General features: G+C 37.3%; 1 protein-coding gene across 2 annotated transcripts in view; it reads right to left on the bottom strand.

Annotated features, from left to right (window-relative positions):
- The window catches only part of BABAM2 (BRISC and BRCA1 A complex member 2), a 167,989-nt gene that overhangs the window by 42,592 nt on the left and 101,301 nt on the right, over positions 1-24,096 (bottom strand). The window lies entirely within an intron of this gene.

The raw sequence follows: 24,096 nt of genomic DNA on the forward strand, positions 1-24,096 counted from the left end.
GGAATACTGTAGTTCAGGTATCTTGTTAGTTGTGTGAGACTTGAAGTCTTAATTATTCCAAAAACCACCTTCAGTCAATACAGCTAAGTATAATCAAAATAATTTGGACTGAGGAGTTATAGATGGCCAGATGCAAACATTGATGATATCATCTACTCCAGTTTTGGACCTTCCAACACAACACAGATGTTAACCTACTAGATTAAGAGGGCAGTGGGTCAGAAAGTTTATGAGGTACATGATAATGTAAGGGAGGATGCTGAAAGAAATGGGTTTGTCCAGTCTTCAGAGAACACTGGTGAGGTGGGGCTGTTAAGGAGGGGAGTTTAAGGCATATTGTTATTGAAGGTGTACTGATGCCTTCAATTATCTAACAGAAAATCCAAGAGACTATGGAGCCAGTGGCTCCTCTGAAGTGGTGCTCAGTGGTCCACAAAGCTCAGCTGAATGACTGCCATGAGCACACAGATCTAAGCTGGCCCTGCTCTGAGGAGTGGCTTGGCCAGATAACCTCCAGATGCTCTCTCCAGTCTACATTGTTTCATAATTATATTCCCTGATTCTATGATTTTGTTCATCCCCAGAAGGAAATAATAAAACCAAGGATATTAACTCTGTCCATGCACAGACTGGAAATCTGAGTGGTAGGAATCCACAGAAATAAGATAACCTTAGAGATGTATTTAGTAGTGCCTTTATCACAGGATGGAAGACTCAAGCACACCTGCTATTACCAAGGATAATTGCTTCTTTGGTATGGAAAGATCTAACACTTATTTAAATCAGGCTGTATTTAATGAGATAAAGTCTGTGCTACTGTCTTTTAGCAGTACTGACCTAAATCTTTCTTATAGTCCCTTACCAATCAAAAAGGATATGAATTTGCATTACACACTGTGGATTACATGATTCACTAACCATCCAAAACCTCATTGGCCACAATTAAAAACTTCAAAAGCTAAGTAACTTTGTGGCCTTCTGTTTACATGGTGTTTCCATGATAAATTAAACTGGCTAGAAAGAAAGTTCTCTGCAAAAAAAAAAATGCTCATATTCTCCAACTGGACCTGCCCTTGTATTTTCCTTAGTACTTGATAAGAAATCACTTTGGTACATATGAAGGTCTACAGTCATACATCCCTTTGAAGGAACAGAGTCTACATAAATCAAAAAAATCCCAAACTCATAATGAGGTATATGGAAATCTGCTACTCAGGCAAAACAGTCTGGGTTTAGCAGACTGTTCACCACATGGAACAGTTCTGCAGGTCTGGATTTTGCATATGCAATGATGAAAAAAAAAGCTTTGAGTACACCACAGCTACATAAAAAAACAAACAAACTTCCAGTAGAAGTAAGACTTGAACAGGATTTTTTTTTAACTGAATTCAGTTTCCTTGCTGCTACCCTCTTACTAAAATTACTCAGACAGGAATATAATTTTGCAACTTGTGGATGTTTAAAAACAGTGGAGTGTGACTATTAAAAAGTTGGAACATTTCTGAAACAGTAATTTGCTCTTAGGAAACTGAAAATATATATGGGGTCCATCAGTCTCTAATATTGGAGAATGTTTTGCTACTTGTCCCTCCTGGTATGTCAAAAGTGGTTTGTGAACCTTACTTTGAGACCCTGCCTTTTATTAAACTCCTTAAATGGTTACATAAATCTCATAGCCTCCAATCTCATAGACAGAGCAACTGCTACTGTCCATTTTGCATCCTGCCTTGCCTCATTTGACACCAAGTCCAAGTTCCCTCTCAGCACAGAGATACCACTGGAGATGCTCAGATGACTACAACAGGAATTTCAGGCTTCTCTCTGTTACAATAGCAGGCATGAAATTAAGAGTAATCTCTAACATATTACTCACATAAAAAAAAGCTTCCACTCCTATATCATCAGCTTCCAATACATACATCTTCCAGACTGAATTATGATGACTTGTGAGTAAGGGAAACATACATTTTACCTGTATCCATCTCTTGAAAGGCACCAACCCATAAAAACTTGTGGACATTAATGGAAATTCAGCCCTTCTCAAATGAAAAACAGACTGCTACAAGGTGTGGTTTCTGAGAAAAAGGTCCCTCCACAGAAAGAAGGCTGGAATTTCTACTATAATTATCTTCTGAAAACAGAATAAAGCTGTACAATATGTAATTTATATTCTATGGAAATTATTATGGGTAAGGGAAAATTAAGAGTGGACAGGCATCTTTGTTCCCTCAATTGCATCAGAGAATCTGGTTATTAAATATTTTAATAAAATACTGCATTTGCACAGGACCTGGCCTCTGACCATCTCAAAACTTTCTATAAACAGTTAGCAATTAAGGTTCATCTGTCTTATTAAACTGATATTTACCTTTTATTTTTAAACATATAAGGAAACTATTGTTCAGAGTTTGGCTTTACTATGCTGTACTATAATGTCTCTGTCATGTCAGTACCTCCCAATCAAGAGATTGCACAAGAGGGTGTAATAATTCATTTGACTTATAATAAATCTGCAGCTGAAGAAAAAAGTGATTACACAATATCAAAGAAGGACCTGTAAAAGGCAAGAGAATTCCAGCATGCAGCTCAGTATCTCATGCTACTTTTTGAGGTACCTCACAGTCCAATCAAAAGAAAAAGTGGAGAACAAAATGCCATAAGAAGCTTTTCATAGTCAAGGACATTCTGTTTGTCAAGATATTTCACCAGCACAAGCTAAAGATTGCTGCACATCAGACCTGCTTTCTACATAGTTAGGCCTCTTGGAGCACAGATCTAACACCACTCTGTTTGAAATTAAGCTTTCCTTCTTGGTATCACTGTTAAACTCCCCTCACAAAAAAGCCCCACATTCCTTTTGTCACGACAAAAAAAAAATTAAACAAAAAACACCAAGAGATATGATAAGGAAGTTATTTTGTTTTTAAATACAGACAATTAATATTGCTCCTCTACAGTCAGAGTAAGACTAGTTTCAATACAACCAACTGAATTGTGTTTGATTTTTACAGTTTTTTCTAGTAACCCACTACTTTTTAAAGGCTAAGGTTCTAACAGTCTGAGAGTGGCTTCTATAATTATGACAATTCAGAAAGCAACAGTCTTAGTGGATGTTATTTCATTAGGACTAGTACCAGATGAAGACTAATATATGGTAGATGTACCTGTCTATGAGATAAGGTTGTTCAAACACACTGGAATGCAGAGAAAGATTTGTTTGCCTCAGCATTTTATTGGCTTGCTCCAAACCTAGTCAGCTCTGCAAACCAACTTCACACACTTCATTCTAAGACAGAGCAGTCTCCTCTGCAGCACGTTTCTGTCCTCCTGAATTTCCAGAGTGGCAGACACAGTGTGGTTCTCATCCACGATCTGTGAACTAGCTGGATTTTGTGAGAGACTCACTACTGAATTCAACAAGTACAGCAGTCAGCCTGCATTAATAGAAGTTTTGTTCTGCAACACGCTGAAATACAAGTGCAGAGAGCGTAGCTGGAGTATGTTTACATTTCTGCTGTTGACTGGTGCATTCCAAGTGACTTGCTCTGTCTGTCTCTCAATGGATCTATTTATTCAGGCCCACATACAAAATTGCAAAATTCTTTCCCATTTCTTGATAGCTTATAATTACACTAAAATGTCTCTCAAGAAATGATCCTTTAAAAAAAAAGGCATAGCATTAATTCACACGTTTACAGAAGTGACTGCTTTTGTTCTTGAGTATTTACGTGTAAACCAGTTATTTCCTCTTCCTGAAAACCATCCCTTCATTAGAGAAAAAGGGTGTTTCTCAGATGACAGGGTGCTTTAGCAAGGCAGACTTACAGGTATGTAGAGAGATGCTCTTACTTCCATCTCTACCTCCTTCCCTACAACTCTCCCCATACTAACTTGGGCCTGTCTAATTTCCCTAAACTCCTTTCATTCACACCACCTCTTCCCTGCAGTTTGTTTTGCTTCCCTCTTTCTCTGAGCAGAAAAAAATGCAGGTTTCTCTGGATTGCTGGGAAACTTTTGAGCTGAGTCTGAAAAATGAGTATTATTTTAGACTATCTACATCACAGTTTATAAAGTTATGTGCTAACACAGGTTAAGCACCTGTGCACACGTAATACAGATTATGTTTTGCGCCTCACCCCCTCCCCTTTATCTGTTCCCTTTTCTCACCTCCAAAAATTGTGTACGTTTCTCTGTGAAACAAGTATCAGAAAGAAAAGAACATTTACAGAAAAGTTTCATGCTGTTAAAAGGAGGTACCTTACCCAAGAATAGTCATTTTTTTTCTCCAAGGAAGGAAGAGTAAAAAATGTGTATTTGGGCAAGGAGGTCCAACACTGAGCACAGCGTGAACATAGCATTACAGAGCTTTATACCAAAAGAAAGTGGTGCATAATATTGATTGTACTCAACAATCAATTTCTAATCCAATAAATTCTTTCTGCACAACGCACATAAAATAGGGAAATGACAATGTCAATGATCGTGAATGATACAGTTGGAGATTCGCCTAGCTTTGAAAATGCAAACAAATAAAAACCTTGCCTCTGCATGGAAAGACCTTTTATACCAACTTAAAGTAACTAAGAGCTTTTCTCTTGTGTGGTCAATGTTAAAACATGTTCAAATTTATGTACTATTAATGGAAAGTAGACTTCAGAGACTATAGTTCTTTCTTTAACCAAGATATACCCTTTTTAACTCTCTGTTATACCTGGTGTATTTTAAAACTAAAGCACACTGCAGACCTACATAAGCATTTTTGAAGGGTTTATTACTCATGATGGCTATAGGCAAAAGTAGCCTCAAGCATGTGGAAAGAAATTCCCTTCTTTTTGCTCTTTTTTTCTATTTTGAGAGGCATGTTAAGGACTTTGATCTCTTTTCCCGTTCTCTTTCTCCCTTGTTGCTGAAGTTAAATACTTGACTTTTTTTTCTTTTGCAGTTTCATCATTTTAGTACATTACACCATTTGGCACAGGAGACACAAGGAACCACATCAAATAAAAGCACGTGACCACAAAAGCTGCCTTACCAACCATGATCCCAGATTTGCTGTCAGTTTACCATTTTTCAGACTTGCTCGACTGTAACCAAATCCCTCCTATCACACAGACAACCCGGTGCTTGGCAGAAGCCTTGGGATACTGCTTCGATCAGCAATAAAAAGCTTAACAGTAAAATAACAGAACATTACTCTTGTACTGAAAAATCAGTCAGTCTAGGTTTGTGACAGTATTTTCTTCCCTTTCTCATAATACTCCATTTAACCCAAATGTAATTAACATATTGCTTGTCCACTCAAATCTATCACAAAGGAAAGTGTCTCCATAAAAAGTTTCCATTCTAATTTTAAAGAAACAATTTTTACTTAGAATTAGTCGTACTTCAACACTAGTAAAAAAGAAGTGTATGTTTTCAGTTAACAGATGCAATCTGAGTATCTACATTGTTAAATGTACAGGAAAAAAAAATACAATCACAAATAGACCTAGAGGGAAAACTATGCCAAATCTACTTTTTTTGAGAAAGAATCCTGGTCAAACTTACACTTAGCATCTGGCCATTAGAGCTGAAAGGATAATACCATCTTTTTTTCCTTGACTTACTAGAGGTTCAGAGTAAATACCTCTGAGCTCCTCCTGACTAGTGACTGGAAAAAAATATGAAATAATCACTCTAAAGAGTAAATAGTAAAACCAGAAAGTATTTTAGTTTCACAGAAAGTGCAGAAAACTGCAAGTCAGACTTACTGGGCTTTATTGCAGCATGTTATTGCAACCAGTCTGCTTCTCTGCTTGCCCACCTATAATGTCCAGATGCTTATACTAAGTACAATGAAGTTTAATAACATTCACTGAATAGTATAAAAGCTGTGGGATGAAGTAATCTATAAGTGCTAATAAATACTTTGTTTGGGTTATTCCAACTTCTGTATTCTGCTGCGGGTAAAATTATAAGAAAGAAGCAGATGTCTGTAACGTATTACCTATTTTAGGTGAAGTGGTTATATGAAGGAAATATTTACATTAACTATACAGATTCTAGGTTCCAGCAGACTTTAATCCATCAGATTTACATGAAAACACAGCTACAATGATTCAATATTGAAAGACGTGGGGGGATAGGAGTTCTGTCCCCAGGATTCTACTCCTCCTTGAAGAAAAAAAACAAGAAGCATGAGATTAATAGATTGTTAGCCGTATAATTAAATTAGAATATGTTTTTTTTCATCCCTTCCCTGACAATTCTCAGAGCTGGAGGAAAAAAGAACAGATACTCTTGCAGTATAAAGTTTTTCTTACTGCTACTTGACAGCATAAAAGTCTGAAAATTTCCTCTGTATTGGATAAATCAGAACTGAGGCGATTTTTCCATCGTCTTCACATGCAGAAAGGTTCTGCATAAAGGGAACTGACAGATTTCTACTGACATGTTGAGTGAGTGAAAACCTGGGCTGTCAGAGCTGGAAAAGAGAACTCTCCACCATCCTCAGATCTTGCATTCTCTAAAGAAACAAAACCACGAGAGGATAACATTTATTACCCAGCTGACGGGACATGGATGTTACACAGTGGCACCACAAGGTATGAGCTCTCTGCCTACAACAGTCATAACGTTGCTTTATCCTCTGGGTGAGGGGGCCCACTTTTATAAACCGATCCGGAGCTTACAGCAGATGGCCTGGGCAGGCAGGCAGCCCAGCACAACTGATTGCCCTCTGGGACCTCCATAACACCTCAAGATACAAACTTGAGGAAAAGTCCAAGATAGTGCAAAACAAATGATCAGCGACGCTTCAATGTGTACAGCAACTTAAAATACAGGTTAACCTAACTGGTGTCAACAGTATCACTCCACAAAAATGTTGGTCACTTATTCATTCTGACAACATAAAATGAAAGTGAAAAGTATATAAGTAATATATTTCAAACTGATTCAAAGTATTAATACAGAATTAGTTTTCATAATACACTACGAACGGGTTCAAAATGAAAATATGATAAGTTCCACAGGCTATAAAAGGAGTGTGATTCTCTCTTAAAAGGCTTAAAAATTCTGACAAATCTTGCTTTTGTGTTGCAACTTAACAAACTGATGCCCCACTTAGTTTTTCTGCAAAAACCACCAATAGCAAGGTACATTGCAAATGTACTATACTCAAGTCAATTGAGGGAAATAATAATGAGAATCCATAACAAATGACAGAACTGAATTTAGAGACACTTCTTATGATATCAGAAAAGTAGCTTTGGTGTGCCCCCCCTGTCAAAGGTACTGCTTACTAATACTAATTCTAACTACTGACAATATTTAAGGGAAACAGATATAAGAAGACCTGAATCAGTTGCTAGATGCCTCACAGTTTAAAGAGAAGGGCATGGTTCCTGTCCTAAAGAACTTTCACAGAACAGTTTTTCACACTACAATGCAGAGAGAGGAAGTGAGAGGGTAGGAAGAGCATGCATTGCAGCAAGGAGAATTAAACCTTGAACACTTACAATGGAGAACTATATATTTCCAAAGCATTTTGCTTGTTTCTTAAAGGACTCTTGGTAGCAAATTAAGACAAACCTGAGTGAGAAGTGAGTCAAAGATTTTTACAGAGAATTCAATGCAATAAGGAAATAACAGCGAATAACCCCCCCGAACAACCAGGAAAAGTTGTAGGAAAGAAATCCAGACAAACAGAGCAGCAGCAAATATCACTGAACAGAAAAAGCAGATAAGATAAGCAGCAGGGGCAGATAAGTAAATAAAGAGAGCAGTGTTCAGTCCTGTTTTGTTTTTATTTCCAGTTTTTATTCACCTGTAATTGAAGACTAAAGAAATTAATTAAGATGCCAAGAGAAAGACCACATAGCCTAACCTACTTCAATTTTCTTCTGCATGGATCCCAGGAAGAAAAGAAATATGGAAGAGGCTGGAGAATTGTCAAAACTAAGGCAAAACAAGATTTTGGCTGGAGAAAAAGTAAATTGTAACTGAATTGCAAAACTTTTCTATCTTGCACCGATTTGAGATGCCAATATAAAATGAAGAATTTATTTTAAATTAAGCACTATCCCCATTTCTCTTTCACACATACTGTGAAGGAGGAAAGCTGACTCAGTTATCTGAAATTTACTTTTCAAATTCCTATTCTTCAGAAAGGTACTTTTATTGGCATTATCTGTTTAGTAGATATATTTATAACCACCTTAACTGTGAATATATTGAGGACCTTCTAATTAGCAACTAAAACAATACTGGGCATTGGCTCTTCTGCTTCAAGGGGAAAACATAATGACTTGAAGAGCTGTCTCAAAGGAACTAAAAATGGCTTAGCACGAAGACAGGAACTAGAACTTACAAACTTTTGCATAAAAAACAAAAAGAAGGCTGAAGTGCTGGTATACTGTGAGCAGTATTCTCCTCTGAAACAGTAACACTCAATAAATTAATGTAACAATCCAGGATTTATTACTGTGAGGATCACTGAAAATCCCTCTCTGCACTGAAGCCTGGGTGATATGTTACACAGTGCTTGACAGCATTTAAGATACTGATCTGCTCTTTTATAATCCACTCTAATTTAGCAAGGAAGATCTCCCAAACAATTTCATTGAACAGAATATTTTCACAAATCCATGTAAATCTATTATCCATCAATGAAGTGGATAACATGCTTTAAGATGGTAGCAGTTATGTTTACAAACATATGCCCCATGTACCCGTAATTTCTTATCATTCTTCCACCATGCATTCAATAACATCCAGTTTACTATATTATGACTGTTCACATGGCAGGTAATTTTCCAGTCCCTGTAATAAACCCAGCTAACCAGCACTGTCTTTATCACAAAGCAGGAAAATGAGTCTCAAAAACCCTCATGACTCTATTGCCTTCCTTGTCTACTGTTCTCTCCTTTTTCTGAAGAACAACAGTCATTTCCTATAACTTGCAGGCTTTTATGTTTTGTGATTGCGCTTGCTCATATTGTTCCTTATTTTATTTATGTTCCCTAATCTACTTGTCAAATTACAGTAATTATCTCTTATTGTTAATCTTTTCCTGATATTGCTTAATGCCTAACACTTCCAGTGACATAGTCATTTTGTAAGCATGCTATTTTTTGCCTCTGTGCTAAAATAGTGCTGTGTTATAAACTTCTCCCACATAATAATTTTTTTTCCTTTCTCCTTAGGCCAGACAGTAATCCTCAATTGTGAATCTCATCTATCTGGAGAAACATTTTGTGTGAAACATCCTGTCCTCTGCATCATCAGCATCACATTTAATTAGCTTACATGAAGAACAAGAAGTACATACTGAAAGGGTAAGAAAACTTGTAGAAAAAATTCAGAAGTGAAATGAGAGCAACATGCTGGAAAACTTCTGGATATGAAGTTGAGCATTTGGGTCATTGATAAGAATGCCCGAGGGAGACAGAAAGTTAGAGGAGGAAAATGTTTTTCTTTCATACATCTGGCTTCTGACACTGATTTCCATGTGTATGCAGCACGATTAAGGGGCATTCTTGCTCAGATCTTCAAATTAGTTTTATCTTAAGTTCACAAACGATGTGGAATGCTACAAGTCTGGTCTGGTGCTCCTGCTAAATGCTCCAGGAGGCCGAGTAAGCTCAGGTTTTATGTAAGCCAAATACACATGTGGACGCAAGGCAAGAGAACATCAGTTTTTCATGTAAACACAGCCACTGTGGCTTGACAAGCTAATATGAACCATGTTAAACCCTTACTCATTTAACAAGGTGATATCAATCTGTTTGGATGGTTTTTACAGCCTTTACCACAGGAATTTGTGTAAGCCGGTTTTGTTCCTATGAACACAAATAATTCAAAATTCATCCTAATACATTCTTTTCAAAATAGAGGGATGCAGAGCTATGCACCACATTGCACAAAGGTAGCCTTTAGTAAGGGGAAAGACAGGAAAATTTCTCAGAACACTGGCACTTTGAAACTCTGACCTTACATCAGAAGCAAAAATGGTTCCTCCTGTAAAAAGACAGACACAGGTCTACTTTTAAAACAAAAAAGGCAGAAAATAAACTCACAGGTCTTCATTGTGTTCAAGGAAAGTAGGGACCCCACACATACACAAGAAACTGGAAATCTCATAATTTGTAACTTAGAGCAGTGCTTAGTTGGTCAAAAAGTAAATACAAGTATTCCCAGGATTTTGTTTAGACTGATGTCTGGAGCAGTTTCATCATAGTACATGCGAGGTAAAGACTGGAGTGAAAAATCCTTTCCACAGAGATTCAGCTTTTTCCTCAGAGATAATGAACATTCACAGTGCACATACAGACATCAGTGAGTCAAACATACACGCTTGCATCCCCTAAACCTTCTTACGGCTGTCCCTCTTCCCCTCAGAACCTGCAAATACTTACATGATCACTGAAAGACGAATCTTCCAACTTTACCTTGTATACCTTATCACCTTTTAAGCATTTGATTAATATTACTTAACGTTTAAGGGGTTTAGAGGTAAGATACCGGGGTGGCCTAAACTGTATCTGCAAGTAGATGTACTTAAAAATATCGGATGCTTTGATAAACTAGCCTCTTTAGTTGAAGATTGACATTTTGAGAACTATTGTTAGTTTTTAAATCATTTATATTCTGTCTTTTAGAAAGAATGAAATATCAGGACTCTACAGATAGAATAGCTTAGTCTTTTCTTTTTGGAAATTACATTAAGGTTCTAGATAAGTAAAAAAGATCAGAAGACTACTTAAAAATAAAAGCATTGAAGCAGTACTATGTCTTGTTAAAATACCTTTTACCCTAAAAATGCAAGTGTTTTAAGAACACATAATACAATTTGTGCGTAGTGCCTCTATGGATTTCTTCAAATACATTAATATACAATCCTTGCTACAATTTATGCCAGGGAATGAATACTATTGTATGCTAATAAAAGCAAAGTAGAACTCACAACTACTTTCAGCAGCTGAGTATGACCAGAATTTCTCAAGCAGGTCCTCAGCATCTTTCAAAGGTGAAGTTTACTATTGAGTCATTTCAGTTCATCCAGAATTCTGCCTTCTGTCGGCTGAGAACATCACAGTGTCAACAAAATCCCTTGGATACCAGCTACCCAGGCAGGTAAAGCATTTTAGAAGACATTGCACACAGTCTACACTCTCTGTCTGTAACCACAGAAGCACGACTGCACATTGAGACAACTTTGAAAGCTTTTTTTATTGTGAAGATTTGTCACTCACAAAAGTTATTCCTGCATTGACTAAAGAATGTAAAAAATGAAACCTTCCATATTATATAAATCTATAGATAGTATTTTAGAATTCTAGTTTGCCTGCTAACCCTGGGGCAAGAATAGCCAATTTGGGGCTTCTACATGCTTAGGTTATTATTTTGTTGTGAAGACAGAAGTTCTCAGAAATCATATGCTCTTTGATTTTTCTTCTATTTCCTGTCTTCAACATACAGGCCATCATTGGATGTTTTAAAGTGAATTATAATGAATGTGTTGGCTTATGAAGATTTTAGGTCTGCTGAAGTTGGAGTAAAAAAGAAAGAAACAAACTGACCCTACAAGAACAAAAAAATACAGTTCTGAATTTAAATCTGAACTTTTCTGTATAAAGCCTCTGTTCATTGGGCTTCCTTCTTCCAAATGACTGAAGGCCTTGCCTTTAATAACTACTACTATAGTTAGTGCTTCTTTGACTACTGGTAAATTTTAATTTCTTTAAAAATTGCAGGGGTTACACTGACATGAGAGAAATCATCTCCCTCTTTCAGATTTTCTATCTTTCACTAAGAGCTCAGGGTGATGATGCAATTCCAGGGTACTATACATGCCCAATTTCACTTCAGATTAAGAATCAGACACAGAGTTTAAAAAAAATCAGCTGTTTCATGATGCAAATGAGGGAACGATATACATCCTCTTTTATTTATCCACCTTGGTTTAAATTCTTATCCACCTTGTTTAAAAAACAATGGTTGGGGTTTTTCCCCTCCAAAATCCCCAAAAGAATCACAAAGTTTTGGTTCACACATCTATAGTAATTTGATCCTCTTCCGCACACGTGCTGGAACAAGAGAATGTTACCAATGTTAATGCCATACCAATATATGGACACAACCTAATAAAGGTTGATGAATTATTTCTTTATGAGTTTTAAGTATGTTACATCAACTATAATATTCCATGGATGTAATCTCTATATTTAATTTATTCCTGAATACCTGCCAGTCAATGTTTACCTATCTGTATCTGCATGAATCAGGACTATTCACAGGATAAGTAAGAAGGAAGTTCATGAGTTGCACAGTAACAAAGTCTGGTTTCCAGTGGACTTATACAATGCCTTCGATTGAGCTCTGTTAAAGGCACAGCACAGCACGAGTTCACTCTTTATTAAACATCAGAGAAACCACACAGGAAAGATGTCCTAAATGCCTTTGCCAAGTGAAAAGCTTCAAATGATGTTCATGCCTTGCAAGACATAGAGAACACATTCAGGATACGAATCTTGACCGAAGAGAGGCTTTTTTCACCTGATGTTTAATAAGGCACAAATTCTGATTAAAGCACTTCCTAGGATTATAGAATATTCATCATTTCTCTCATATTTACTGTTCTCTGCATACAGTTACAGAGGGGCTTCAGCCTTTCCTTCAGCTGGCAGTAACAGAATCTGCCTCTTTTTAGCAGTTATATTCATGAAACTATAGGAACTTCATATTTTGAAGACTTCTACCCTCCTGTCGAATTCTTTTGAAATTGGCCAGCAGGCTCAAGAAAGTTTGTAGGACAAAAATGACAGATATGTGTATGTACAGACTACATGATCATGCTAATTTTACTGGAAATAAACTTAATTTTCTTAGGAAGTCAGATTAAAAAATAACCCTGGTTTCCCACCACACAACATATCTAGGGAGGAACTGAAGTCCTTGGCAGAGCTTACCAGTGGGAATGGAGCCAAGACCTCACTCTGCCTATGCAGAAAACCATAGCAGTTCCAAAAAACCCCACCTCTCAAAACAACCCCATTGATTAACCTGAAAGCTTAAATAAAAAAGTAAAAATCAACTGATTAAACTCACACTGAACATGCAATTCAGCGAGAGAAACGGTTTTTCCTCAGACACTTCCTGACTAAGAACAAGCACAGGAAAGTTCATCCCATTAGGTAAATCATTTGTCAAAACCACTGTTGTGAGAGCTTCTGCAAATGCCTTCTTAACCACAACTAACTCCAAGACTCGTAATATAAAACCAGTAATCTACTTTCTTTACCATTAGTGCACATAGGTGCACACACAGAAGATTGAGTTCACATAAAGTTCTGTAAACCTGAGGTGCTGGAGGAGAGTATAACTTGACATTGCCACAGAAAAAAAATTGATGCCTCTGAGGGATGGAAATCTGACTTGGTAAGACAAACATCTTAGTCCTAAGGAAGCTTCAAAACAGTACTCATTTGAAGCAGTTATCTCATATGGAAAACCTCAGTCCACAACTGAAAAATTTCGAAATAAAAGAAACAAAAGAAAAATATTTATAATGGAAAACATGAGGCAATTTCCAATTGCAGCAAATTTCAAAGGTTGTTCGCTCTCCCAGCTTCCAGCTTTACTGGAAAGCAGGAGTTGCTTAATACCACTGAAAATATCTGACAAACTTATTTTAGTCTAAGTTTAGAGATATGACCTCTTTTTTCCCAAAGCTCCAGACCAGGAATCTATTAGTCTTTATAGTTTCAGACATGTGTATTTATGAATTTGTTTTTAGGCAGTACCCACAGCATAAAAGTTAAAAGTTTCCATCAGTCAGTACGTTTTTCTATTTCTTTTTTTTTTTAAGCTGGGAGTTTGTATCAGAGAAAAAGCTGTGGGAATTTCTGGTAGTTTCACAGTAAGTTTACTATCTTGCTTAGTGGGTGGGAAAAGAAGGTGAATGAATCAACACAAGTAAAATAATGGTCAAAACACCAGAAGGTGATGGAAACTTGCCTATGTTCACTGGCTACAGCAGAAAATATGGAAGCTTTACCACCATTTCAAAAGTCAGAAAATGTTTTTGTACTCTGCCCATCTCCTCCAGTAAGAATTTTAAAAACTAATGCAAAATGCATGTGTCATGGAAGGTCCTGTTTTTCCAGAAGCCAGTTCTTCTCATTTATTATCCAACCCCAATGCTATCTAAAAAACATTATACAAACAAAGACCTATTGGTACATGGCCTTTTTATTCTTGTTTCTTCCACCACTTGACTTTTCAGAAAACTCTGAGCAGATTTTTCTGTTCTTAGACATTAAGAAGAGGGAAGAAAAAAAATCAACCAGGAACCTGCTCGCAGGGAGTTCTGTTTAGCAAGATTTTCTAGCAAAAGCTACTCAGCATTTGATTTGCTACTGATTTACTGTAAAACAATTGCCTGTTACGCAAGGATAGTTAGCTCTTGCAGGACAAAATCTCTCCAGCACAAAGAAGAAAAGCTGCTGTTCACATATATTTGAACTGTTACAACTCACCGCAGTTTAAACTGTTTCCATTTAGGTGAGTGTGCAGGATACACTTGAACATAGTTCTTGAATGTTTTTAAACTTTCTTTTTGTTTCTTGTAAGGATGTTCAAAGATTGGTCGTCCCTTGTTGGAGTCAATGCATGTCATCTCAAGCACTGTGCTCTCTATTGAACTGATGATGGGTACCACAAGCGAAAACTCAATGGCAATCTAACATTAACAAACAGTAGCCCAAGAGCCACCTGTACCTGGAGAATCGTCACCAGTGGTTTTAAGCACAGTAAAACTAAGGTTTTTTTCACTCAGATAAAACCAAGTTAAAGGAGGTGGCCACGGAGATGACAAATACACGATAAAAACTCGATTATTTTTTCTGTGAGGGTTTCCCTAGGTTTTAGGCAAATGGGTAATGTCCTCATTTCAGAACCTCCCTCCCAGCAAACATGTGTGCATAGGCACTACATAAAAGCCACACTGATTCCTTCCCAGTTAGGGATAGTCCTGTCTTCCACACCCACTGCAGCTCTTTGAAAGAGTCACTAAGAAGCATTAGTGAGTTATGAGCTCTAACAGCAGGGTTAAGTCAGCAGGGGGGTTCAGTAGTGACTTGCATTGCTTAAAATGTTCATAAATGACCTGACAAACAGGTGAGCTGCCAAGTGGCAGTCTGGGGACGGTATGTTACTGAGGGTAGTCAAAACAAGCTCCAGCCATGAAGAGTAATGAACAGGCTTTGAAGCAGGAGAATGGCAGTAAATAGGAGAAGATTTAACACAGATGAGTATGAAGTGATGCACGCAGAAAAGATAATCCTAACCAAATGGACATCAAGTTGAACATTCAGGTGATCTCAGGGTTATGATCAAAGTTCAGTTGAAATATCAGCTCAGCACAAAATAAAAAGCCAAAAAAAAGGAGCATGGGATTATGAGGAAAGAAGTAGAAAGTTGTCTGCAGGGCAACTCAGTCTGGAAAACAGAAAATGAGGATAGCAGACTGAGAACCATTACATGATGAGTGAATAAGCACTGACTAGTTGCTATATCTTCCAATACAAGTGTAGTGGTCAGCATTACACCAAGCTAAGAGGAGGAGCTAGTTTCAAAACTAAAAGGAGGCAGATCATCATGCAAGATACAGTGGAGCTATGAAAATCCCTGTTGCAATACGTATGCAAACAGTAGGCTGGACAAATCCATTAAGAGAAATTAATTCAGGATTACTGAATACATCTGAATCAAATTCCCTCAGTCATCAATAGTTTAGGGCTGGAGAATTCTTAGGGCAAAATATCATATGTGGTAGCCCTGTTTCTATAAACTTTACTATCATTTTGCGCGTGCATGTGATTTTCTACTGGGGCAGTATATTTAGATGATGTTGCAAGGTACATTACAGTGCTAAATTTTAATCACAAACACATATCTCTATTAACATAAAAAAATTAAAAGGATTGTCACAGTATTATGTGATTAAAATAGATACTAATCATTCAAATGATAGTGTTTGTTTAAAATTGCAATGAAAATAGTTGTAAGTGTAGCCTGAGCTAATGGGGGAAAAAGGTAGAATTTTAAAATGACTATATTTTCTTTTCCTCCTGAGAAGGTTTTAAAGCCAAGTAAATATTTTTAATTTTATGATCAGCAAAGTGAAAGGTAGTATACCTTCAAAGAGTTTTAGATTTAATGAAAAGAACAAAACATTCAAATAAATAAAGATCCTCCTTTGAATACTTCTATAGCTGCACAGCAACGACCTGACTTGTCTGACATGAACTCAGACTGGGTGGAACATCTGGAAAAGCACTGCATCTGAAGATATAGGACCCTGCCCTCTTCTGCAAGTACAAGTGATATGCCAGCGATCACGATGATTTTAAAAATGCACAGCTCTGCAAAACACACTGTACTAGCTTCCCCACCCCAGCTTAACATACAATCCCTCTGACAATATCAACAGTTGCCTAACATGACATTTCACATACCACCATGATTTGGATGGCATGTGCTTGAAAGAGAACTTTTAACACTAGCAGTTACTGTGATGGGGTTTAAGAAAAGAGTGAAGGAAGTAAACTGAGAATCAAGATTACAAAACGGCTCTATTCATTCCTCTGTGGGGATGAAACAGAATGAACAAAACAACCAAACCCCAAACACTATTTACTTTGGGAAGCAGGGTATGTCAAACTTCTCAGAGTAGGTGGAGTCAAGTAAGGACATAGCCTAAAGACACCACTAGCAAATTGCTGCACACACGATATCCCTGTGTAACAGGTATGGCTAACTGCAAGATGCTGAGAGAGGAGGGCAAGCAAATCCCACCCCCCAAAGATGTCCGTGATTTAAGGATCCACTTACACACCAGTGAGGATCTACTTACAGGCAATGCTGGAGTTTTGATTAAAAGTCCCAGAGCAATCACAAACATAGCTGTAAGGCCCCTTACATGAACAAATTTTGTAATTAGCCAGTGCTGCTGCCCAGTTCTATTTGTGTGCTCTTTGTTTTCAAGCCACTGCAGTACAGAGATGAGATGTGGGTGACGAGATAAAAACTAACTCTGTTTAATCTTTTTTTTTGAGAGGCGGGGGGAGAGGGAGAGAAGACAACTACAAACATTATAATTGATGGCAACTTTCTTCTCCTTTCTTTGTTGTCTGGGAGAGTTATAATGCAAAATTATGTTGATAGTTGAGGTAACTTTATTAAAGAGAAGTAAAAGCATTAGGAAGTGTAACTAGACAGTCGAATTTATCTAAAATCTGCAAATTAGCACATCTCAGTATTGAAATCCACAGTCCATGAAAGAGAGTTCCATAGGACAGCAATAACAAAAACATCTCCATATGAGCCCTCCAAACTTGGGATTAAAGGCCACAGGAAGTCCCGCAAAGCATGGGAGGTAAATTCAGTAGCAATGGTCAAAGTTAGCCCTTGGCTATTTCACCAGGATTTAATGCCTAGTAAGTGACTTCAAAATCCATGTACTAGTTGGGGGGAAAAAAAAAAAGACACCCATTCTTTACATGTCAAACTTACACTCCTATGGCCTGCGTAACACCTGCTCCAAATTGCTTTCCCTTTGGAGACCTACTGAGGAAAGTGACCTATCTAAAGCTGTGGCCAGTATTTGGAAAAGGCTATCTACCCTTCAAGGGAACATGTATTTATTCAGCATCTAATTAGTGTCAACCTGAGAAACATTTATGCAAACTTGGTCAGGACTAAAAATATCTAATTGTAGCTCCTCTAACCAAATGCTGGGAAAGGTTGGAATTATGTCCACAGTCTGATTTTTCTAACTTTGCAATAAGAAATAAAAATGCAGTACATGTAAAAGCAAGGGAAGCCTGGAGAACAACTGACTACTATTTATCAAGTCCCAGGGTAGACAATTCATATTCCAAAAGATACAAAAATTCTTCTTATTTAAAATTTCATACTTTGCTTTCAAAATCCAGCACTCTATCATCTGTCTACCAGGGAATCATCAGAATTGCTCAATTTGATTGAATGATCTTCAGGACCAGGTATTTTCATCTTTCCTTCAATGTAAATACACATTAAAGGGGAGATGAAACATGGACAACTCCAAAAGCAGGAAAAGCTGGAGAATAAAAGAGCAAAAGCTGCTAGTTGGGGATAAAAAGAACTATACCTGAAAAATGCATTTCTATTAGGTAAAAGAACAAGATACAGTTTATGGTTTGGTTTTGGTTTGTTTGTTTGTTTGTTTGTTTGTTTTAATTTGTAACTTTACTCAGTTTTGTTAAAAAATCCCAACCCAAAACTTCCCCTCCTAGTGTTACATTGTGTCACAAAACAGTTTCAGGGACCGGTATCCTAATGAAGGTGAAAGTCTCTTCAGCATTTACCACATCAAGACTGCCCAGACACTGGAGCAACTTCAAAGGACCAAATTAATCTCCAAAAGATCTTTGTCTTTTTTCTTCCTAAGTATTTAGGTCTCACATTGCATGTACAAAATCATAAACTGAGCTTATCAAGGCTGACTGCAGCATTCTAAAGAGAATTGAAGTCGAGTTTATGCCATGTGCAAGTATAAGAAATGACAAATAAGGCATGCCACAGGATCACAGAATGGGTTGGAAAGATCATCCAATTCCAACCCCCCTGCCATGGGTAGGGACACCTCCCACTACAACAGGCTGCTCAAAGCCCCATCCAACCTGACCTTGAACATGTCCAGGGATGGGGTATCCACAACTCCTCTGGGCAACCTGTTCCAGTGCCTCACTACCCTCACAGTAAAGAGAGTTCAAAACTCCTTGAACGTCATTATTTGAATTATTTGAATTTCAGAACTGCTTTCCCAAAAGCTCCCCATGAGTTCATGCAACACAACTTCACCCTCCCAAGTCTTAGCTGTTATTGTCACTTTAACACAATCACAAAGGCACAGAGAAGCAAATTTAAGTCACGGACAGATTTTTCACATGCATTCAATTTCATAGGACAATCCAGAATATAGATCCTACTACCCAATATACACTGCTTGAGATTCCTGAAAGGTTATGATAAAGGAACAATTCGAGGTCATTCCCCCTAGGAACACACAAGACCTTCCCTGTGAAGTACTGATTTTAAGATTATTAAATAAACTTATCAAAACCCCTTTTTTTACAAATGATAATATCCAACTGATAAGCAAACTAATTTTACTTCACAGCTCCATTCCAGGTGTGAATGAACTGGAAAACTTACATTTCCTCACACTAATTATTTCTTATTTCCAAGTAAAAGTAGTTTGAGAGACTAAAAATGCCATACAAGCAAAAATGATACAGCATTTTAAAAGAAATCCCCCCCAGTCAATATACTGGAAGTCAACTTTGAATCATCACTGCCCTTCAGGTTTCCACATACCCTTTCTGACCTCTTTTAGGAGAATTCCAATCTGCCAAGCCTGAAAATGCAAAACAAATTCTCCTTTTGTCTTCAGGATTCAAGAGTTACTCACCTATCTATTTGTTGGTATAATAAAATCAAAATTTGTGTTGAGAAACTTACCACAAGATCAACTGTAAAATATTACTATGGTGGCTAGCAACAGTTTCTATGTTATTAATCCAATCAGGCAGGTCTATGCCTGTCATCCTTGCCCAGATCTGAACTCCTGTTGCCCAAGAGAACAGAAATTGGTGATGCAGGAAGAAATGCTTAACTGTACAGTATTATTTGCTTGTGGCTCAGCAAGCACTTAACCACATATGTGAAGCTCTGCCAAGATGTCCTCCTACAACAAAAGAACTTAAAAAAAAAAGAGAACACAATCAGTAATTGGCAGATTTTGGGTGGAACACTATTTACCTACTATTCATTCTTAAAATAGAATCCAGTATTTTTACAGGTTTTAAGGACTGATGTAAATTAAAAGGTCTTTTTTGCTTGCCTTAAGATACAATTATAATCAGCTCGCCAATTGCAATATCTATTTATCTCTTTGTTACTGAGATATTCTGGCAGGGTCAAAACTCAGAAACATACTGGATTATTAAAAAGATCTTTTTCATGGTGGAAAAAAATGTACTTCTGCACGTACTTAATTTTTTTATTTTAATTTCTTTAGAGCACACAGCTCAAACAACCCCAGTGGAGATGACAGAGGAACCTGTATCACAAGTCCATGCACCTATGTGTGTACAGCCTCAAGACAGCCTATACAGCTAAGGGTAGTGACTGAGGAGGGTAACTAAGCAAAAAAGACATTTGACCTAAAAAATTTGACTATGAAAGAAAGAGGCCATTTCTAAGCCTAGCAACACTGATCTGGTACAGACTGAGATTATCAAAGGGAGTCTATTTGGTTCTAGTTTCCCAATCATGAAATCTTTCTGATACACATGGATACATTCACATATCCTAACAATATGTGGTACTATCTTATCCCAGAAGGGTACCAAGAGATAAACATATGAAAGTTTGCAAAAACAGATATTCAGATTACAAGACAGTAAAATATTTTATCAGTGAAATAGCACTGAGAAAATTGTGTATACTGTATTCCTTGCATCATTTCAAATCAAGCCTGGACAAAATCCCTAAACATTTAACAAAAATAATCCCTGCTGGTACTGTTTTAACTGAGATATTTGAGGGATGTATTGTTAAAACTAAGAGAAATATAATGCATTTTAGACACGAGCCACTGTTGCTAATTTGACCACCTCAGAAACGTGAGTTCTCCTTTAGTCCCCAAAAGAATGGTGAGAGAACGTTGTAGAAGACTTTCCCACAAATCTTCTCAGTTTCATTCCGTTGCTTAAGAAAATAACTTCATGGCACAAAGTATTAAAGGACTATGCACGTGAAGAAGACACATTGCCTGTCCAAGATAACTGAAGAAGAATAAAAGAATATACACACATATAAAAATGAAAAAAGCCATCCCAAACCATCTCCTTTAACAGGCCACTGGTACAAAAGATGCTGCTGCCAGCACAGTGTGCCTATAAATCCTGAACACCCCTACATTCTTGACTTTAAAGAGAGTCAGCCATCTGACCTTGTTAGATACTAATTAATAAAAAACAGGGAGTTGCCTTGGAGAAAAGTAAACAACATTCCAGTTGCAGAGTCTGATGTAACATGGGTGGTTGCATATAGACTCTACCATTAAACTATTAAAACAAAATATGCTGAACAGATTGGTAGATGAACAAAAATAGAATGCTAGACTTTCATAGCATTAGTATAAAAAAAATCAGGATAAATGTATCCTTTTTCTAACATTTTAAGTGTACTCAGTTGTACGTGCAAAGAACTCAGCAGTGCCAGTTGCATTGCCAAGATCATTCACTGCTAGCAACTAGTGTTCTATTTCAGGATATTTATTTTTTTGTTTTAAGTTCTTCTATAGTATATGAAATTTAAGAAAGGAAAATATAAATTAGTATCCGTGTATTGAAAAAGTAACTAGAAGCTTTCAGTATTCAGAGTTTAAAAAATAAAGTAAAAGAGATTTCCCTGTATTATGTGCCTTGGTGTTGCAAGGCATAACTTAACCATAGTACGGACCAAAATTCATTAATATTTAGTTACACTGCTCTAAGTTATGTCATGTACCAGTTAGTCCCAAAGGACTATGCATTAGTGAACCCTGTCAGAATGCAGCAAACTCATACCCTCTTTCTCCATGCCATCCCTTGGAGATAGGAACTTAATTTAACTTCATACCGGCTCATCATGACCTCCAGCCAGAACAAATCCTATATAGAAATATATCCTTAAGACCTCACCCTTCCATATTGCTGGAGAAGCATGATGAGACTAACTAAAACAGCCTTTTAGAGGGAGGCAAGTGGTGTTACCACAGCTTTTGTTATTGATTCAGAGCTGAAATGGAAGAATGGTGGCTCAAGGGTGAAGAGTACCTTCCTTCCATACTGCCACAACAAATGGCACACTGTTAACAGCTCTGTATAATACACCCACAACCAAGTGCACAGCTTCAGTATGAAGGGACCTTCATGATCTCAAGGACTGGGACGACTGAGGTCTTGGGATGCTCAGAATGGACTTTCAGAGGAAGTCCTTCCCTAAGGAGAAGCAGACTTAAGGGAGTCTGTAGGATCTCCACTGACAACTGTTCAAGACGCAGACAAGACCTTGCTACACAAAACCTGAGCTAGTGCTGATGGTAGTCCCATGCCAAGCAGGAAGCTGGGCTAGATGACTGAGAGCTCCTTTCCAACAAAGAGCTTTATGACTCTGATGTGAAATCTACCACTTATTTACTGTAAAGGAATTTTTTACAAAACCACTGCAGCTATCCTAGGTTAAGGAACTTGATTTATTTTATGAATTGATGTGACCTCCAAAATTTTAACATAATACTAGAAAAACAAAGCAAAGAAATATTTCTCACTACTATGAATTATCTTTGTTACTGTTGAGATACATACTCTAAATAGAATATTATCATGGAGGGGAAAAAAAGTTTGTTCAATTATATCCAGGCTTTGACAAATGCAATGTTTTTGCTTTCACTGTTGTATAAAAATTCTGAAGGTATCACTCCTTTCATAAATGGAAGCAATTAATTCTAAAGAGAAATAATGTTAAAAGAAATGTAAAATGAACATTTTAAAGTGTATTGAAAAACTAATGTTAAAATGCTTTAAAGTAAAGACAACAAAGGCACTGAAATCATAGACAACACTAAATGACTGTTCTGGACATGCACTGATTCTCTGTATCAGACGATTAAAACAGCTGTTGAGTTTTCATTGATCAAAGATTGCCTAAATTTTCAACAAGACTTTCTTTGTCAGGATGTACATTCATCATTCAACTCTCCTCACAGTTTCTATGTCAACTGCAGGAAAAACTGCTACCTGCCATGCACAAAACCAGAACCTCACTTCTTGAAAATGAAACACATTTTCAGAAAGGTGTGCAGAGCTAAAAACAAACAGACAAAACAGAAACCAGAAAATAGAGATGGAACTTAAAGAAATAAAAAAAAAACAATGGAAGGCGGTATGAGAAACCTAAGTGGTAGGTAAATGAACAAAACTAAGAATACCAACTGAAAACAACAGGATTTGAGGAGGTAGGAAGCAAGTTACACAGTCTTCATTACAGCTACAAAAGAAACACAGTTTTTGAGCAATGGAACAAATTAAGAGGATCACTATGTAATTACACATATGTGCCATCTAACCATCTTCCCATTACAGAGCAAAAGAAAAAAATAAATCTGGGAAGTCGACCAAAAACATGACCTGAAGGAACTACCTCCACAGAATGTCCCAGAAAGTGCTGCCTGCCCTGGAGAGGAAGGCTAGAGAAGAGCAGTGGGCTGCTGCCACAGAGGTAAAAGCAATTGTCCAGGACAGACAGAGGCTGCACAGCTGTTTGGGTTAATATCAAAGGCAACCTGGAAGAAAGGAAAAGGAAAGGAAAGCAAGCAGCAGCCAAGCTGAAGAGCAGAACTGCTTTGCACGCAGTGCTTAACATATGGAATAAACAGTACTGAGGCAACACAAGGGAACAATTAGTCTAAACGGTTTTGTAAATATCTTGGACAAATACCAGAAGAGAAGAATACTGAGGAAGACACTGACTAATTCAGGGGAGGGAAGGGGCCTCGATGGCTTTTCTGGCCTCCTTCTGTCCTTATGTGCCCTGTATTTATATTTGAACACTTGCATTACCCAGCATATAGGCTATTTAAGGTCAGGAAAGCATTGCAGTAGCACAGCTGCCTCCAGCAAATAGTGCTTGACATCACTAAACCACACAGAAGAGCACAGCCCTTTCATTGGCTTCAACAGCAAATATCTGCAAGCAGAATTGTTTCGCTCTATTTGTACAGGTTTTTCCACTGCACTGTGGTGTCTGCAACTTCAGTACTAACAGAGTTTTGTCCACTGAAATTGTTAAATAGCTAAAGTTTCCTCCTCATGTATTTTAAGTGACCTCTGACCAGAAATCAGTTCAAAGAATTTAGCTTTAAAATCCAATTAAAAAGAATCTACACTTTCATCTTCTAAAGTTTCAGTTCTTGCCAAATTTAACTTGTCTTCCTCCGTGGGATGTTTGACACATACTGCA

Source organism: Manacus vitellinus, unplaced genomic scaffold (genome assembly GCF_001715985.3).
Source record: "Manacus vitellinus isolate BGI_N305 unplaced genomic scaffold, ASM171598v3 scaffold_8_pilon, whole genome shotgun sequence".
NCBI lineage: Eukaryota > Metazoa > Chordata > Aves > Passeriformes > Pipridae > Manacus > Manacus vitellinus.